The sequence below is a fragment of the Athene cunicularia genome (assembly GCF_003259725.1).
Source record: "Athene cunicularia isolate RWA chromosome 1 unlocalized genomic scaffold, athCun1 chr1_part2, whole genome shotgun sequence".
In the NCBI taxonomy this organism is placed as follows: Eukaryota; Metazoa; Chordata; class Aves; order Strigiformes; family Strigidae; genus Athene; species Athene cunicularia.
In genome coordinates, this window is record NW_020799092.1 from 81,642,312 (window position 1) to 81,661,770 (window position 19,459).

Genomic DNA, 19,459 nt, shown 5'->3' on the forward strand with positions numbered 1-19,459 from the left:
TCACTGCACACCCCAATGAGGAAAAAACCCAGGAAATTAAAACAAATCAGGGGCATCTTATGTATCTGATGGAAAAAAAAAAAAAACAAACCCACAACAAACCAACCCAACAAAAAACAATTGCAGTTTTCCAGGATAAAAGACCACAACGAAGTGGATGCTAACTGCCAACTTTAAATGTTCCCAATTATTAAGCATTAAACAGAGCTCTGTTCTCTAGGTTCAGGCTCTGGTGGGGGCGGTTAATGCAATTTCTGAACGATCTGACAAAGCAGGGCTCTCTCGGGCCTTTCACCCAGCACGAACAGGAGGGCTCTCTAAAGCTGAAAGGCACATTTTAGTCCCTACTGCAAAAGCTGTTTCGGAACTGGCAGCACTAGAGAGACCCATGTAGGGAAGTCAGCAGTCAGAGGTGAGGAAATGAAGCAAACTGCTCACCACCAGCAGCTCGGCCACTGTCAGAGCTGATGGGGAGCGCTGTAGCTGAACGAGGACGAAAGCAGAAGAGGCCCTGACCAGAGCCTGGGCCTCTTCCCCAGCGGCTACGGCCCCACTTGCTGGTCAGAGCAGGGGAAGGAACATCCTATCTCCGCCAAGCAGGTTTGCGGTCTGCAGTTTCCTCTTGCAGAAGTGCTGAATGTTCTTACAGAGCTCAGCTTTCTCTTCATGTCCTTTAGGTGTGCGCTGCCTCCTGCGTTCATTCCTCCATCCTTCCCGAGCAGGTTCCAGTCCTCAGAACAGCAGCGCCTCAATAGCCTCTTGGTATCCCCAAAACCAAGATTATCATGACCATGCTCAGCATCCAGCAAGCTGCCCCATCCAAGCTGCCCATACGTATCCCCACGGCAGCAAAGAGGAGGGAACGCTATCATGTAGGTAAGCACAACTCGCCGTCCCTCCCCCAGCAGGCATTTGAGCTCCTTCCCCACACTTCTGCAGTATCCTCTAGTGCCTTGTGGTGCTCAGAGATCTGGAAGGCCAGTTCAGGCAGGTGCACTCAGATTAACACACACATCTGCGGGGAGGCTGACAAATGCCTCTCATCTCCAAAGACAACACATTTTTTTCACAACTTGGGCTCTTGGCCTTACGCCTTATGGATGCGGGATCATCTCATGGACAGTCTCACTTCTCCAGGCACAAAGCAGCTAAGAAGCATTTAAGTCTGCTAAAAGGACTCCAAATTCATTAACCTTTGATGAGGTCCCCACTCAAGGCAAGGCTTACTGTACAGCTCTAGCAGACTCTAACAAGATCTGTTATTGACATTTCTGGTCAGGAAAGCAATATAGTGTATCCATACAGCTGCGTGACTTCTCCTGCCTTCTGTCCCTGGTAACCACTAACCTCCCATACACCTTCCTGGCACCAATAATAGTTGACAAAACAAACAGGAACAGAATAACTGCTTTGTCAACAGCAGACACTGAATCTGGCACCATCAGGTCGTCCTAGTTCTCTCAGTCTTTGTAACTGCTGGATTATTTGACCTTCATCTCTAAGGGAAGAAGCCTTGGGCGATGACTGAGTGAGACTTTCCAGAAAACCCAGGAAAGTCAGGAGATACAGACTGAACACTAAGGCACATCAGAAAGCAAGACAGAGAAACACTTCTCTAAGGTTTATAAGTCTGCTGTATAAACATATACCAATTGACAGTCACACAACAGATACTACTGCCCTTCATTAAGCCTTCTTAGTATTTAAGGTTATTTATTCTATGTCCAGAAAAACATTAGAGTATACTACAATGAGACTCCAATGTGCTGGGAGTTTCAGGGATGTAACAGCAAGTAGCAAGGCCAAACACAGGAGTGCTGGAAGCCACAGCCTAACCTAGAGTGCTAAAGGGATGAGAAGAGGGTCAGGAATTGGTTTTTATAAGTATCTTTAATAGGAACAACATCTTTCAAACTGTTGTATTTCAACAAACTGCTTTTCCTTAGGTCTAGATAATGAAATAGCCTATTCTGCCATTAAGAGCAGTACAGTAGTTTTCATTTTGAAAGAGGTTTCCATTCTGAAGTTAAGTAAGAGGAGCAAGTTTCTCAAATGAAGAATGCCCTTTTTTTCCCCACCAAGTTCTAATTAGATAAAAGTTGGGGGTGCAATTTTGATTTAACCTTTGATCCTGCTTCAAAAATGCTTCTTCAAGTACTGTCCGAGTTCCCCAACCGTCCTTTGTGAATCATTTGCTTACCTGAAATGCTGGGGTTTTGAAATGCTGGGGTTTCAACCCCAAGCCCCAAATTAAGGCTGACATAGGGGTGATTCCCCCAGCCCTTCCCAAAGGGGGGTGAGTTTCCCTTTAAGCTTCCCCCCAGGGTGGGGCCTGGCAGACAGAGCCTTTGGGTGAACGAGCCCCAGGGGTCCCGCAGTGAGTGACCCCAGGTCAGGTGTCCCACGCAGGGATAACAGCGGGGACCCCTGGCAGGAGGGGCAGGGTCTGTGTGTGAGGTGGGTGCCCTGTGCAGAGTTCCCTGTTGGGGAAGGACCTCCCGCCTCCCTGGGACTGGGCTCCAGGCAGGTCTGGCTTTTGTAAACACGGGCTCTGTGGAGATTCAGTGTGTGGCTCCTTGGTCTGATGTGTTTGGCTTGTTGACTCAGTTGTCTCCCGTCCCTTCTATGGGAGACTGCATGTCACCATTGATCCCACCCGTTGTTGGTCGTGTGGTGTCGTTGTTGGGGTCAGTGGGATTGATGTCCATTATGTATAATCTGACTGACTTGTTTGTAACCCCCAGTGCTCACCCATGTGCTGACCCTTTTGTATGAAATGCAATTTGATTACTGGTTCATCTTTATGCTAGGCTTAATAACTGGCAAAACATCACCCTACTTTGAAACTACCACTACTCTACATCAGCTTACTCCAGAAAAGGAGCCTTAGGTTTCCAGGCACACTGGATGCATTCTTAGGGTTTTTTTCTACACTCGATATAGGGCTGAGAAGGAAAAGGAAACTTTATTAACTCGGTAGCCAAGAGGCCAACAAAGCCCAGGTCTCAGCCTCTATCATCAGCTTCTGGCTACTGCCAATCTCCCCCTTCTGTAAATGAGGGGGCTTTTATAACTTACTTGAAAGACGGTAGCTTCTTTGGTCAGGATTTCTTCATTACTTGGATCTTCTCAGAAAAAGCAGAGCAGTGTCCCAAAGAAGGCCTAAAATAGCCTTGGGATTATCAACTTTATCAACTCAGGAAGCAATACCCTATGGCAGCCCCCAGTGAGAACAGCCCCCTCCCTGAAGTACGCTGGAAAGCAGGGTAAGGAGGATCTTTTTCTGGTAAACTGCCTCAACCTCCTGCCTTGATTTCTTAATCTTAGATAACCTTAAGTCACACCCAAAGTCTCATGTTCGATAATTATCAGTGAATACATCCTATGAATATGGCTAATCTTTTTAAAACCAGCAATCAAAAGTGTTGCCTGATCTCAAACCATACCAAAGTTTCAAACTGTTTGGAAAAGCAGTTTTCAAAGCAGCTGGTTTGAATTCACTGTGTATCATTCCTCCTTCCACCCATGCTGAGTTATGAAACACAACTGCCTCACATTCACTTTCCCCATACCACCTCTCTCAGACATGGGATGGAACACAAACTGTTCAAGCAACTCCAGTCAATTCTGAAAAACTGATACCCTGTTGAAAGCAGAAGGGAGTAAGGCAAAATTATAAAGACAATATTGGTCACAAGGCTACAGCGGTTACATTGCGTGCATTAAAATCACTGCTTTCAAATTGTTTAAGAAATACATGAGGATTGTATAAATGAAGGAGCAAGATAAGTTAAAAATGTCAAGCTGTAAAGAGCAGATGAATTAAAAGAAAGCTGCTCTGTAAAGTGAGTTTTAGGAAGTGTGAAATTGGAAAACCATAATGTAGTTTTTTTCTATACATAAGAAGTTAAGTCTCAGCCTTTGTTTTAATCTGATCTCTACAGTAAAATAGTGTCTTTATAAACTTTGTATATAAACAGAAGAATGCAAACAAAAAGGAGCATCTGGTAGAAGTGATAACTTTTTCTTAAAGATGGTGGATAAATTCCTTGGATAAACTCAAGGAAGACAAGAAAGATGTAAGTGCTTTTTGAACCACAACTCAATAGTTATTCAAAATGAATCTGAATTGTCTCATGTTACTAACTGTGCTCAACTAGCTGTCATTCTTTCACCTAACCTCATACCACAAAAAGATCATGCCTGCCATCTACCACGGTTCACTTATTCTCCCCATATTTAAGTTTCCAATTTTGTAAAACTGGGAAAGTCCTGAGCTGCACAAGGATGGTACAGAGATAAACAGCTGTGAACAGCTTAAAATAAGCTTTCCCTAACCGGGTATTTCTTCACCAACCTGTTATCCCCCACCACCAAGCCTGGCTTTATTTGTAGCCAAGGCAGAGTTGGTTTGAGATACCAAGAGGCTGCTTACAGCCATGCAGATATTCAAAACAATCCCTGTTACAGAGCTCCTCAAGTTTCACTTTCCTTCCTTAAACAACAAGTGAAAAAAAGAGCTAAATCAGAATATGAGAACATGAGGATAAACATGGTAGGGTCAAGGTTCACATTCTTGCTGCTCAAGACAACTCCTGCTATTTTTCTTTTAAAGATGTTGCTAGCTCTTGTATTTGAGGGAAAAAAAATTAAACGCACTCATTATAACTGCTATAGTGACACTCATGCAATCTCTAAGTTTTCTTCAGCAGTGGAAGAGGCAGCAAACCCCAACATACTCAGATCTAGCGAAGGCAGGGGCCTGGCCACCTCGAGGGGCTGGAAGCCCAGGCTGGGTTTTACAGGGACAGCTCAGCCTCCTGAGGGGATCAGCCATGTTCGGGGAAGTAGAGACCAGAGCAGTGCAGGAGGAGCTGACAGGCGGCCATGGAGCAACCCCGCCTCCCAGTCAGCCAGCCATGCTGTTCATACTGGTCTGTAAGGGACTGGAAGCCTTCATTTTCTCAAGTGCCTTAATCAGCTGTGAAGCAATTACTGCTACTGGCCTTTAACTCTTTCCAACTGTCTCCAAATTACATCAAAGAAACACTGCTGTTCACATTTAGCTTTTGATCCAGGTTTTTCCTAGATGTAAAAGAAAAGATCCAAGTTGTTTATTTTCAAGCCGTTAATTCAATCACACAGTTGACAGGTAATTTTATCTGGGCAAGAAGTTTACTGAACAGATTCCTTAAGATGCTATTTTGGTTTGCATTCAAAATAATCTAGGTATATTTTCAGTCTTTATGCATAACGGCATTTTCAATGTCCTCTGCATCTTTAGTGGTACAATACCACAGAGAACTAGAAAACTTTCACTAAAAGACAGTTCTAGAGCAAGAGAGGAGGGGCTGACAACTTGGTCGTGGCAGGAGCAAGCCACAGACTGCAGAACAAGCAGTAGGGAGAAACAGGCCTAAAACTTCTCCTGGTTTATGATAATCATCTTTGGTGTCAAACTACAATTCAGGATTTAGTCCCCTGATTTGCTATCTTTCTTCTGTTCTTGGAGTTGGAAAAAGATGACTTTTTGAAAGCTAGGTGTGCTCTATCACATCGAAGGACAAGCCATTTCACAGAGGGCTCCCACCAGCAGGAAGCTCTGACAAACCATGTCATTTTAAAAAGAAAATAGTAAGAGGACAGATTTCATATTACAATTCGCAAGAAACATGTCAGGTGCAGAAGGTTTTGTATGGAAGTTCGATTTTTTTCATTTATGGTAATGAAGAGCTTTTAAGGAAGGCAGGTGCTTTCCAGACACACCAGGAGGGACCATCCTTGCTCTAGGTAGTATGAAAAAAAGAGGGGAAAAAAAGCAGGTTACTGAGCAGACGGAGAACAAAACTGAACAGAATAGAGGTGGCAAAGGGTGATCTTTGATATTTAAACAAGAAGTGGATAAACTGTTGCAACTTTTTGTAAACTCATCTTTAAACCCAGCCTGTAACGGTGCTCACCTGGGGGAGCCAGGGAAGGACGGTTTTGTCACAGCAATGTTTGCTCTCTTCAGCACATTTAAATCAATAATACATCCCTTCGGCCTCACGTTTTGTGGGCAAGAAATACAATACACACCCCTCTGAGGACGCAGGGCCTGTTAGTCTTGTAATTCTGTATAGAAGCAGGGAAAGGAAGTATTTCCTACATTCTGAACAAGTTAAATATCACCACCTTTCCATTTCATTATTAAAACGAATTAACTGTGTGTTTTAGAAACTGGTACCACTGCACTAAAGCACTGGTACAAACATGTATCTACAAAAAGTACCTTTCTCCTGATGCCTGCCATGTCTCAGTACTTAGTGTATGCCATCTATGTCCACAGTAAACTAGAAACATCTTTTGCTCTGTCAGGTGGACATCTCAAAGCCCTTCACAGCTGCTCATGTTATTTCTGAATTGGAGTATCTAATGGAAGGAAAAACCATAGTGATGTAAGGAAACGAGTTTACTATAACTATACACTGCCATTTTTGAAGATTAACTGCTTTATGGAGAGCATTTCTGAATTTGATACATGTAGAATTAAACTGTCATTCAAACACCTGCTATTTGCCAACAATGCACTGCAGGAATTTTTTAATATTTTGAAGGTATGCAGAGGCTTCAATGAAGCAGCAGAACAACACATAAGGCAATCCCTGATGGCACACTGGTTCTGGGATAGATGATTAACCACGTAAATTTAAAAAAAAAAACCCAAATTTCCTCTTAGTATGTGTGTTTCAAAGTAACAGCTACTTTTCGTCTCGCTCCTTACACAAGCAGAATGCCAAAAGTCTCCTCCCTCATCTGTGAGGCCTGCCATGAACGTTTCACCCATTTTGTCTCAATTCATCTCATCCTTCCACTTACCAGTGATTTTTCACTTCATGGCCTGGATTTTATTTAACAATCTGGGGGGGGGGGGGGTTTTTTAGGTTTGGTAAAAAGCCTCTACTTTTTCTAGAAAATGTCAGGAGCCAGCAAAAATAATAAGTGACTAAAATTCACCAACCGAAAGGCCAGTAGTTCTACATATCACACAACTTACAGCATCTTGCAACGCTTCTTTGGCTGACATAAAAAAAAGATACACCACATCTCCTACTTCCTCTAAAACTCTGGGTAAATTTGTGTCTTACTCTATGACCTGAATTCTGGTTTTGCGTTATTTTGCCCAGGATTATTCCTGTAGTCAGTTCTGTAGTTACCAAAGGCCACCCCAAGCCTTACTGAATACAGGCACACATACAAAAGCCCACAGCATTTTCCAACCTGTCAGAATGCTCTCGGTACTCCAAGACCAGCAAAAAGGATCATGGAGGGCCAGCAGCCACCACAGGCAACTCCTTCTGGAAACTGGGAGGAAATTACCAAGATTTCCTGATATTTTTTTTTTATTTAAGCCTATTTAAGCCCATTCCTGATAAAATAGAACATTAACATTTTCCACTTAGTAAGTGGAAACACATGGAAATGCTGTGAGAAGTACATTATCCTACTTGTTTCCAAAAAGAACGCTTTTTTTAATACTTCTGACTTTCCTGTAACATCCTTTCTGTTACAAAAATACAAAGGACAGATGTAATTTCAGCAGCTGTGTCACAGCTGAAGAGTCTTCCCTAGGTCCCCTTTAATTCAGTCTGTCTCTCTAGTCTCAACAGGCATACGTTCCTGATGTGAATTTTAAAGGATTTTTATGATTTTTTTTTTGGTGTAGTTTTAATGCAAAATCTCCTTATTTCCTTTTAAGCATAAAAAATTTTTAAGCTTTGCTACACAGAGAAGAAAAAAAATCTAGATGATTACCTCACGTTGCAGTATGCAAGAAAGTTTTAGAACTACACCTTTAAGATGCAGTTACTGAACAACTAATTGCAGGGAATAAAGTAACACTTTATTTAACCTGGTGAACCTGAAGCCTAAAACTAGCATTTTAAGCAAACTGTTGCACAATTTAAACAACCCACAGTGAAAACATACAGACAAGGACAGTACGATCGATGGTTCATCTGATTTCTCACAGAAGTATTTTGCATGAGCTTCTCCAAACAACTTTAAGAAAAGCTCACTTTCTTTTGTGAATCAGCAGCTGGTTAAAACATAAGAAATACATCAAAAGCAAATTTAAAAACAACAGAAAAGGGCAGCAAGTAGGGCCCCAAAAGAAACAGTGATGCTCAATGTATTTTAGGTGATCTCAGAAGAAAGATAAACAGCAAGGTAGCAACATTTACTAGTGACAGACAAATTATTTATCTTAAACCTAGCAAAGCTGTCACAAACAGCTGCAGAATGGTTTCATGTTAATAAGCAGCCAGACAACAGAGTGGCAGATTTAACTCAGCGCTGACAGAAGTGAAGTACTAGTCCCAGGAGACACCCACCACTGACCAACGACTGCTATGTCAGTCACCATCACTCGGTCAGGGACCTGTGGCCAGCCAGTGCCTTCAGGCAAAAGTACCCAAATCTTTATTATGGGCACGCAAGGAAAATAAATACTTGTAGGGTTTATAAACATCAGCAACAGGTATTTAAGCAGCAACTGCATCACTTCAGGTGAATTTGGCTTTTTGGAAAGAGCACAAGCAGGCAATAACCCGTTTGTCCCTGTTCACTATGTCCAGACTGGCAAATTCTTTCCTCTGGGTTGGTTCAGACTAACTCAGGAGCTTTCTGGGACCAGTCAACATCTGCAGCATCCTCTGGATCCTCAGGAAGTCTCTCCCTCCCCACCAGTCCTGAAGCCAGGCTGTCCATCCGCCCCCTGCTCATCTGAGATGTATCCCACGCTCTCCTGTGCCACAAGTTTCGTCCCTGCTGAACTTTCACACACTCACACTCTTCTGCCTGCCCCATCACACGTGCTGGGAACTTCTTCCCCCAAGTACACCCAGATGATCCCAGGAAGGAGCCACCTCCCCTCCCTTCTGGAGGGCTCTGCCTGACACGAGTGCCGCAGCCAGCACAAAGCAAGCGAGCAGCCCTCCTCTGTGATGCACTGCAGCACTTCTGCAGAACCATGACATTTTAACATACAAATACATCAGATCCTGTTAGTTACAGCCATTTGGAAATGATCTTGGAGCCACTGTTCAAGGACCTCAGCACAGAGCAGCAGCCAAAGAGGTAAAAGTCACGTCAAAAGCCATTACAAATAAGAGTAAGCAAGTAAACAGAAGGCATGACATCATCTGACTATCACGTGTGTGCATCTCGAGTGCTGGTCTGGTTTGCTTCTCTCCAAAGAGACAGCAGAGCTCAAACAAGTACAGCGGGTCTGATTAGCTTCTCTTAAAAGAGACTGAGTGGAACAAGAAACAGCACAGCTTCTACTGGAAGACGCATTAAATTGGACTTAATACATGTCTACAGCTTAGAAAAAACAACAGATAGAGAGAAAGGCGTGAACAGTTAAGGAGGTGAAGAGACAGCTATTTACAGCTTCCTATAAACCCGAGCACGGGGACAGCTCACGGTTACCAAGCAGGCAGGATGAAGCACTAATCACGTTCGGCACGGGACAAGAGACCATGTGGAACTTCCTGCCATTGATGGTTATGGAGTCCAGAACCCCAACTGAGCTCACACTCAGCTGCTTACGCCAGGTCATGACAAACAGGTTTATAAAGGACCCTCAAACGTTTTACAGCCACTGCTGATCCAGAAAAATCACTAAGGTGGGGGACTGTCAGAAAGCAGGAGTGCCTACCCCCGTTTACCCTGTTCTAAACTTCCCCCAAGTACTGCGGGTATCAGAGGGTGCCGAGAGGGACCTCAAGGGGGGCTGTAGTTTACCGGAGGAAGCTACCTTTTCATTTCCAACTACTCTTTTTTATTTCTCTGTATCTCACCAGCGTAGATGACTACGAATGTGTGGGTACCATCCACATGCTCTAGTTCCTAGATGGCTTTCAGAATCATCTTCACCAGTACCAAGCCACCAGGTCTGACACGCAACATCCCTATGAGCCACCCCATCAGAGGAGCATCTCTACTTACAGCTTACCTAAAATCTGCACGGTTTTGCAACAAAACTCAGGGTCTCCTCCTTCTTCTAGGAGCCTTAAGAACGCCTTTAATTCACAACCTATTCCTCCTGGGAAACCTTGCTTTACGTGAAATCTCCTGCCTTAGTAGCATTAAGAAAGCTTTTCCTAACGGAACTACCGACAGGAAGATGACCGAGTGGGGCAGCACCACCGCCGGCACCGGGGAGGATCGCAGAGCCCGTCCACCCCCAAACAATCCTAAAGCAGCAAACCCCCACCAGAATTATGTGCTGTAGGGGAGGGTAGTTCCTCTTGCTTGCTTTCAACTGCCCGCTTGATAACTTTGTTGGATGCTTCCAATCTCTCACTTTGCACAAACCAGCAGGTAATCACTGCCCATTCGCTTTCACTGCCCCAAGGACATACAGTACTGCATGTCATTTCCACCGTGGTACTTCTTGGAAGAGCCACCAGAAAGAAAAATAAGAAGTTCCATCTTCTTCCCATCACTTGTGTACCTTAAATCAGAGCTCAAGTTTTGAGAAGCACTTACCAGCTAAACGTGGTTTTAGGGAGTAAGCTGAGCAATGTACCGTGATAGACTGCAGACTCCCCAAGGCAGAGGGCCTGAGCTCCTGGGGTGCACGTACCCAGCTCCGAATCACATCAGGGGACCAGCCCAGCAACACTACAGCTCCCTCTCTCAGGTGACTCCAGATATTAAATACCAAGAACAATCTCACTAGCAACCACCAGAACACCGACTACCAGCATTATAAAGCATGCTGTCATTACTGAACTTAAAAAAGGAAAGATAGATGCGCATACCTTCAGTAGAAGTTATTTCAAATGTGAAATCTTCTCCACGGACAGAGAAACATTTGGGTTACAGTTCCTGGAATATACCCAGCTTCAGAAAAATATTTTCATCCAGTGTGAATTTTTTCTCAAGCTTCCTAGCCTGGAAAATATTTTTAAAAGTTACTATTAACCAGAAGTAACTGAGGGCCAAAGATATTTTTTTTTTCCTAAACAAACTTCCACTTTCAGCCCAAAGGAAAATTTCAGCAAGACTGCAGGTGAGTGACACCCTTCACAAAGCCATCACCACCACCCTGTCATCGACCTCCTCCTCCCAGCTACCCCCCATAGCACCGGGCAAGCGTGTCCCTTCACAGGGAGCTGCGACAGCGCAGGGGTTAATAGCCCTCCTCCGACTCAGCTGCAAGACTTGTACCTCATTCAAGAACACATATTTGTTTTCTTGACATCACTTCAAAAGAAAGTTATAGGTTGTCAGGGAAACCCAAGGGTCATTTTCACTTGTTCCAAGAATAATTGCAGCAACAATACACGTATTTCTGTCTGGGGCCCCCATCACCTTAAGGAAGCTGCAGGGAGTCCAGAGGAGAGCTGGCAGTTTCAGAAGGTGATTCACAGAAGGGAAACTGGCAAGCTTGGCTTAGCCTCCTCCACAACTATAACAGCTGGGTTTTAACCAAACCTCTCTCAGAATCCAGGTATTCCCTTCATACTGTGGGGTTACGACCAACAAAAAGTAACAGCAGCCGGTCCCTACACTGAAAGATAATGTTCCCACACTACTTCAATTAAAAGAGTATACTCACATTATAATAATTTTATTATACATATTATTATTATTAATACTCCACATCCCTGAACACCCTTGCAAACCTCAAAGTCAGGATGCAGAGAAGGCATGACAGCGTAACACAGCCAGCACCAACAGAGAGAACAGTGTATTTTCTCATCTTATCATCAGTAATTACTTAATTGGAGGTACAATATTCACCCAAACCTGAAGTCATCAATTCAAACAGACAGTGTTCAGAGTTTTATTGTGCATATTTAAGGTCTGTAAATGTGACGCTTTCTTTTTTCCCAGCATTTGTCCTACAAAGTCTTTTAAACATTATAGAGATAAACTGAACATAACACAGTGCAGCATAGATTTAAAATCATAACCTGAAGCCCAACAATTGAAGTGCTGCTCTGAAAACTGAATTGTTTTCCAAAGAAATGACCGTACCCCTCAGATGTATTCAGAGTACAGCAGGAATACTCCTACAAAGCTTGAGAAAAAGCTCTGCTTTTCGATTCTACATATCCCCTTAAAAGTCAAACTCCATCTTGGTAATTAATTTGTAGTTGTGGATATTTGCTGTATTTGCTTAAAAGCAAAGGGTGAGAAGAGCTCTGAATAATGACTTTAAGTTTGGTAGAGTGTAACTATTACTTAGAAGCTACTTTATTACAGAAACTCAAAACATCTGTGCCATTCTGACACTTCTGTTTGCTGTGCTTGGGATAAAGATAAACAACGCTCTGCTCCACGGCTCCACAAGATCCGTAGTATAACTTGAGCTCAAATTCTGTTAAGCTTGTGCTTAAATCCCAGCACAAGGAGCAGTCCTGGGGGATGTACTGAGCCTGAAAGCCAGGCACACGGTTACAAGCTGACATAACCTAGGAGAAGGTGGTGAGCAGAACAGCAAACCGACCCTGTGTAGAGTATCCTGCGCTCCCTCAACGCTTTCTTTAACACCGAATCCACCCAGAGAGACCCAGCGAGAGCAGGAACCCGCCCTGTTCCTGCCAGTCACAACACCGTATCTTAGGGACACGACCAAGTCATACCTCAGCAAAAGGGCCTTCCTGGGTTCCGGAAGGATGGAAGGCAGCCTGCATGACATTGTCCTTCTAACTTGAAACATTTCGAGTATGAATTTAATCTCTAACATTTCGAGTGACTGACATCAGCCTCACAGATCTGCCACCTTTAGTTTTGTGCTATAATCACCTCAATTTTTCTTCAATTATTTTTTAATTGAAATAGTTTATATATTTCCGGGTAAGAGTGGCAGGACAACAGGATCTGCTGCATTTCAACACAGTCAGCAGATTTGGATAACGTGGTTCACTACTTTCTTACATTCTGAACACACACTGCCGAGATTTCAGCCTTAGTCTCTTCTGACACATGCTTGAATTTATCTGACAACTGACTGAAACAAAGCACAGCAGTGAAAGGAAATGAGTTTGGATTTTTTTACCTTCTCTCCTAGTGATTTTAAAGTTTTTGCTAAACTCGTTGCATGTTAACCAGCTACATACACAAACACACTCAGAACTTTAGCACCGTACATTCATACAACAGTTCAGTTTTGAAGTCAAACCATATAGACAGGTTTCTGCGTTGTTGAAAAAGTGTCTCATTTCTAACAGGAGAAATCATCCACCTCAAAAGAACAACTAGTACCTGCAGTGATTTCCTGAAATACGTAGCGTAGAAAGAATAAACCCAGTAAAACAAACATACTCCCTGCACTCACAGATTTTAGAGGAAATTTAATCTAACCTGGGCTATGAAGTTTAAAACGCACTCTGGGCAGAGCATGCCACGATTCCCCACAGGGCAGACACAGCAGCAGCCAGGTGAATGGACAGCCATTAGCAAATTCTTTCTAAAAGGCTCCTGTGTGGAGACAGCAGCATTCCCAGGTTCCACAATGAGATAATTAGGTGTGTGTGGCTTCAGAAAAGCAGACCCCCCACAAGTGGTACTGGTGTCACAGGAGCTCTCAGATTTGGGGAAACACCCAAACACGGGGTAGTGCCACTGTAATCCAACAGTGATGGATTGATAGAACTTTTCCACTGGGGAGATGGAAAGTTGCGCCAGGGCAGGGTCAGGCTGGCTCTGAGGAAGGATTTCTGTGCAGAAGGGGCTGTTGGGCGTTGGAATGGGCTGCCCAGGGCAGGGGGGAGTCCCCGGGATCCCTGGAGGGGTTGAAGAGTCGGGCTGAGCCAGCGCTGAGGGATCTGGGGGAGTTGGGAACGGTCAAGGTGAGGGTCATGGTGGGGCTGGAGGAGCTGCAAGGGCTTTTCCAACCCAGAGAATTCTGTGAAATACAACTTTAAAGTAGGTTAAATTTGAGCTGGCTACCGTCCTCATTTCAACAGCACATCTCTGATTCGGTGGCAGTCAAACGTTTGTAGGTGCTGCTGTGCTGGACCTGCTCCTATTCTTCAGAGCACCAGCCCTCCCAGCCCCGATAAGCTCGCTGTGACAGCCCTCCCTGGTCGGCAACGTGCCTCAAAACAAGCGATAGGAAACCGATTCTTGTGAATGACAATCAACAGAATTCACTGCTGTGCCATAAAAGCTAAGAGTTCTGTAAAATTCTACAGACCTCTGGATTAAATGGACAAGGAAGCTTTGGAGAGCTCAAAGGTGCAGATGGAAACAGAAGAAACCCAAATCCTCACGATGTACAGAACAAGCCAGCAGCTCAGCGGCTGCCTGTGGGGAGAGGGCTCAGGAGAAACTGTTTCGTTCTTTTAACGCAGCATCGCATTTGCACACTCCCACCTCCCTGACAAACTCAGCATTTCAGGCCACCCTGTGGTGCCACTGCTCTGTCAACATTACCTGTCTTGTAACCACACATCCCTGAAAAAGCAGAATACTGTTACGCAAGCAACTGGTGAAGTTGTTACACAAAGAATGAGAAGCTGATAGATCTACTGTTCAGCATTACTTAATGATTTCCAGCTTCAAAGTAGTCACACGCCAGCCAAACCTTTCAAACAGCCCTTAGAACCAACAAAGCAGAAAAAAATTGAACCACTTTCACTTTATGAAAGAAGGTTGGCAAAACGCCCACATAACTTGCCCAAAGTTTAGCGTGAGCAAAATCTAAAGGAATCCGAAAGACTGCCGATTTACAGCTCCCTTCATCAGACAGCATTTGTTTCCAAATATCCAAAATAACTAAAAATAGCTACATTTCTCTATGTGAAAGACATGCTTCCAAGGAGATTAACAAATTAAAGTATCAATCAGGAGTGAAAGTCCAGTTTGTACAGAGTTTAGTTCAAGTCACTGTGAAACTAAAGTGTGTTGCAGCTTTTCCACATTCCATCTTCAAACACCCTGGGAGCAGAGTCTATCTCCCCTACCCCTGCTTCTCCTTGCAGCCCTTAAGGCAGCAGAGCTTTGAGATATATTCCACAGCCTTTTTATGGAATCCACTCAGATAACTAAAAAAAGCTCATTAACAAGCAGCCTAAAATCCACTATATAAACCTCTACAATGCCTCTGAAAGAGCATTTTCACTTCAGCAAGTCATGAAAAAAATGTTAAAAATATCCAGCTTCTCATCTACCTCCCGAGCCCTCTTCAGGAAATTTCCACCTGAAAAAAAGACCTGCTGAAGGATCTGCACAAGCTATTTGATGCGGCCTCCTATTACTTTGGGTGGCATATGCCAAGATAACACATGTATTAATGGAAAACCAGGGTCAGGATAGGCACTGCACGGCCCCAGCTCAGCCCCTGTGCTGGGAGCTGGTCTGGGCCGCTCTAGCCCAGCACCTCCAGCCGTGCCCGGCTCCCCCAGCTCCCCAGGGCTGCAGGAGCAAGCAGGAACAGCCCTGGCCTGGGGCTCAGGCTCCCCGACATCTCTGCTGGAGAAGGGCAGCTCAGAGCCAGCCCCGTGAGCTGCAGAAGTCAGCCTGGATCCCACCGAGCCAGCAGCACAGGCGCCTCGAGGGCTTGGATGCTCCTTGCAGTGCTCCTCTGCTCAAAAGCAGCAAGACATCAAGAAGAAAGCATAGGGAAGGCGAGCAGACAGCTCTCCTTGGGCTCCTCCTGCTCGGGGGAAGGAGGGAGAAGCGATCAAACCACGCCGAGGCCCCCCAAGGCCACCACTGTTCCCATGGACTACTGCTAATGGAGGATTGGTTAGCCAGAAAATACTGAGGAGAGGTAAAAATAATCAAAAGGTTTATTTAACTCTTCAAGAGACAATGTGAAAGCAAAAGAGCATCTCTGGCTAGCTATTCTGGTGGCTTGGGCACAGCAAGAGAGAAACAAGGCTCGCCTTCCCCAGATGTACCAGCGGCACCGCACAGTACCCAGGAGCAGGATGGAAGTGCATGAAAAAAGGACATGCATGTTTTGATACTACTATATAAAAAGCAGCTATTTTTAAAGAAATTTAAAGTCTTCCCACTGCCTTAGTTACTTTCATATGGTTGATCATAAATATCAAGCAAGATGAACTAAATTTAACCTTTTATATAAGCTATAATGTCCCTCAAGACTTTACTAATAAAGTCAGAATCTCAGTTATCCAAACTAAGGGGAAAAAAAAAAAAAGCATTTCTACAGGGTTTCTCCACTGCAATTAAAGAGCTAAACAAAGGAACAGGTAGCTTACATAAAACCAGTAACAGCCACAAGCAAGTCTCTAGTCAATTTATCCCCACTTGCATATTTTGGAATTCCTTCAGCCACTTCCCACCTACTTGAAAGAGCGGTCACCAAAAAAATTATCAGAATCCAAAGGCAAAACAAGGCTGGTATAAAGCAGTCATCCTTTCCGTCTCTTCCCCTCTGGTGCAACAAGTGAGAAGTGCAAGAACTGCTGAAGACAGGCAGGAGGCCGACGCATTCATGAGATTTTATACTACCAACACCTGCATCAAGTTTCTGAAGTTGGGCTTTTCTGAGATCATCAATTCTTTCCTAACCCTACTTCTCTCAAGATAACGCCACCAGGACTTCAGGGATAAAGGGTGTAATAGCTGTAAAACTGTCAAGGAGAGCAACAAAAAAGCTTATTGATTATTTCCCAAAAGATGGGTGAAAAATCAGGATACTTTTTATGTCTTCCAGAAAGCTGTCAAGAGTTCACCCTCCACAAAAGACAGTAATTTGTCCTCAGCTCTTCCGACCATTGCTGCCAGCTCTACCACCCGCATTGCTCCACAGGCACCGAGACAGAGAGACAAACCTGCAGCCTCGCATCTACCAGAGACACCTAACTTGGAAATTAATTCATAGGCACTAAGGAAAAGACCCCCCAGCAGCATTCTGCTGAGCACGCACCACGCTCATCCTCAGAACCGCAAAGTCAAGACAAACACCAAATGACCAAGATTTTTACTTCAGATATTCTCGACTAATTTGAGTCCACAAAATCCTGTGTCCTGCTGCTACCTACATGCAGCCCCGAGATCACTTAGACAATGTTCAGTCTTTTCCACTTCCTCCTTTCTCAAAATAAGAATAAATAAATAAAAACCCATCCACCACCTCTTCTGGGACTCAACTGTAACATGAGAAGTTAAATATTCCAATGGTCACTAGATATAACAGTAATAATTGCAACATCTTACACAAACGAACCCATGTTACAGTTAATGGAGACTTCCTGCATTTATTAGTATACATTAAACTTTATGCTATTTTTTCATAAACTATGCTGTAAACAAAGTTACAGGGAATCCTCCTCCAACTTGCCACTTCACGTCATTTTCAGAAGAGAATTTGGCTTCCTGCACATTTTCAGAGAACTCGAAATTTATAGAATTTGCTGAAATTTTTAAAAAAGGCCAACACCCAAGAAAAAAAAAAATAATTGTAGACAAAACCAAACTGATCTACCACCCTTTTAAAATGATGTATGTTTTGAAAGAAAGGTTCATGTGTCACTAAAGACTAAATGCTGTCTTCAACAAAGTCAAAATCAACGGCAGTTCTGGAAAGAGATGAAACATGGCCCGTTGCACCTTCTTGCATTTCCACAGGCTGCAAACGTACAGCGTAAGATCCAATGGGCCTTATCTTCCCATTTCGCTCACGCAATAATGAAGACTGCCTGGTGTCTCATGCAAAGATCTGGTTTGGTTTTAATACTTCCCACAGAGAGCGAAAGCAATCTCAGGTTTTATCAACCCCTCAGGATAATTTTCAGTATCGACAGTATTTCTGCAGCAACTGTACTGTCCAGAGTCCAGCCTCAGCCATTTTACCATAGTCCTTCAGTTACCTGAAGGGTTGGAAACACCATTTAAAGAGTCAACAACTAGTTTAATCTTAGATTAACATTTTATATTATTGTCGGTTTTTGCTAACAGCGGAACAATTCCTTTAAATAATTAGTGCAGGTATAGAACCTCTCATTTCAAGAGACTGTGAAATATTTGCCTTTTTCCACTCTCCCTGGAATTCATTTCTGTCCCAATGGTAAGAGCAGGCAGCCCGCTCATCTCTACCTGACTGCTGATGTTTGTTCCCAGCCTCTGCTTTTCTGACTTCACACACACACTCTTCACAGCAAATACCAGTTTAAAACGCATCCTTTATAAATTCAGGTTCAGAGCGACTGCAAACTTATTTTCCTCTCCATCTGGACATTTGCAAAATGATATGCAAATCATGCGATACATGAAATGATACTGGTAATTATAGAAGTAACCGAGACTGGTTACTATTTTAAACTTTTGGCCAAGCACTGTGAACGTCTTGCACAGAAGCTGACCCATCCAGAAAAAACAGCACGTTACGGTGACAGAGCTTGAACAAAACCTTTTCAAAACTGTCAAGTACGATGCAGGATGAATGCAAAGTCATTGTGGGTTTTTTTGAGTTAGACAGTAAAGGCCATAGAAGGTCGCATCCACAAGGTCAGGCATAACCAGGTAACTAAAGGCAAGCTGAAGATTATCTAGCGCAGTTATTTATGGCAGTAAACTGCCAAAAGGCACCAGAGCTGTGGCAGAGAAGTAAATCAGGGAGAGTGTTTTACTGTCAAACACACTGGCTGAAAAGAAGCTGGAGCCTACAATAAATCACTTGCAGAGGGAAGGCCCCCAGAAAAATCCTACCCCTTCTAACCCGGCATTAATAACAGAAGCGTCACACTAAAGCCCAGTGATTCACAAGGCAGGGGACAGTGTCATTTCAACCAATTTTTCTTCTACCGCCAGTGTCGCATACTGCTCTTTCACACTCCCAAGCTGATACTTTAAGTCAGCTACAATCCATTTTAAGAATCTGTCAAGCCACTCAGTAACTAAACGAGCTGAGGAAAGTTGCCAGTTTAATACATAACACCACGCTGTTACCTCACAAGAATTTACATTTTCAGTATTTTTATCACCAAGATCTTCCCAAGAAACTTGATAATTTGGGTTATCAAGATTTTTTGACTGCACAACTTAAGTTGCCTAAAAAGGGCCCAACTTTCTAGAAGAGTTAATTCAACACCCTCCAAAATTCGGAGCATGCTATAAATGATTTAAGTCATCCAAGATGGAAGTCTGCAAACACATCTTAAAGTCCTCCTCCTGTGACTACTGGGGAAGGGAGAGAGAAAGCCATCATCCTGGAGCCAGTTCCTATCAAAAAAGGCACAAGACGCTCTTCAGTATCACCCTGTTTATCCAAATTCTTGATCTAGAAAACCCTGTCTCTCCACTATTCTGTTCAGAACAGAAACTGATTTAAACTCAACCAAGAAATAATAGAATGGATGAGCTATAATGGCACTTCTGTAACAGAATCAAAACCAACGTCTGTTCAGCTAGTGTAAAGCTCCAGATGGGAGCGCATGCAGCGCTGCTCCTGCAGAAGAGCCTTCCTCCCTCCCCTCCCACCCCCACCGCT

At 43.8% G+C, this 19,459-nt stretch overlaps 1 protein-coding gene across 3 annotated transcripts in view; it reads right to left on the reverse strand.

The window, feature by feature from the left end:
- Positions 1-19,459, reverse strand: part of PPP6R2 (protein phosphatase 6 regulatory subunit 2) — a 94,910-nt gene that overhangs the window by 61,558 nt on the left and 13,893 nt on the right. For 2 of the 3 annotated variants that reach the window (XM_026866882.1, XM_026866898.1), the window contains exon 2: positions 10,809-10,941. The exons of the other annotated variant lie outside the window; for it this stretch is intronic. The gene's annotated coding sequence lies outside the window, so the exon portion shown is untranslated. The remainder of the gene's footprint in view (positions 1-10,808; positions 10,942-19,459) is intronic. 3 annotated transcript variants of the gene reach the window in all.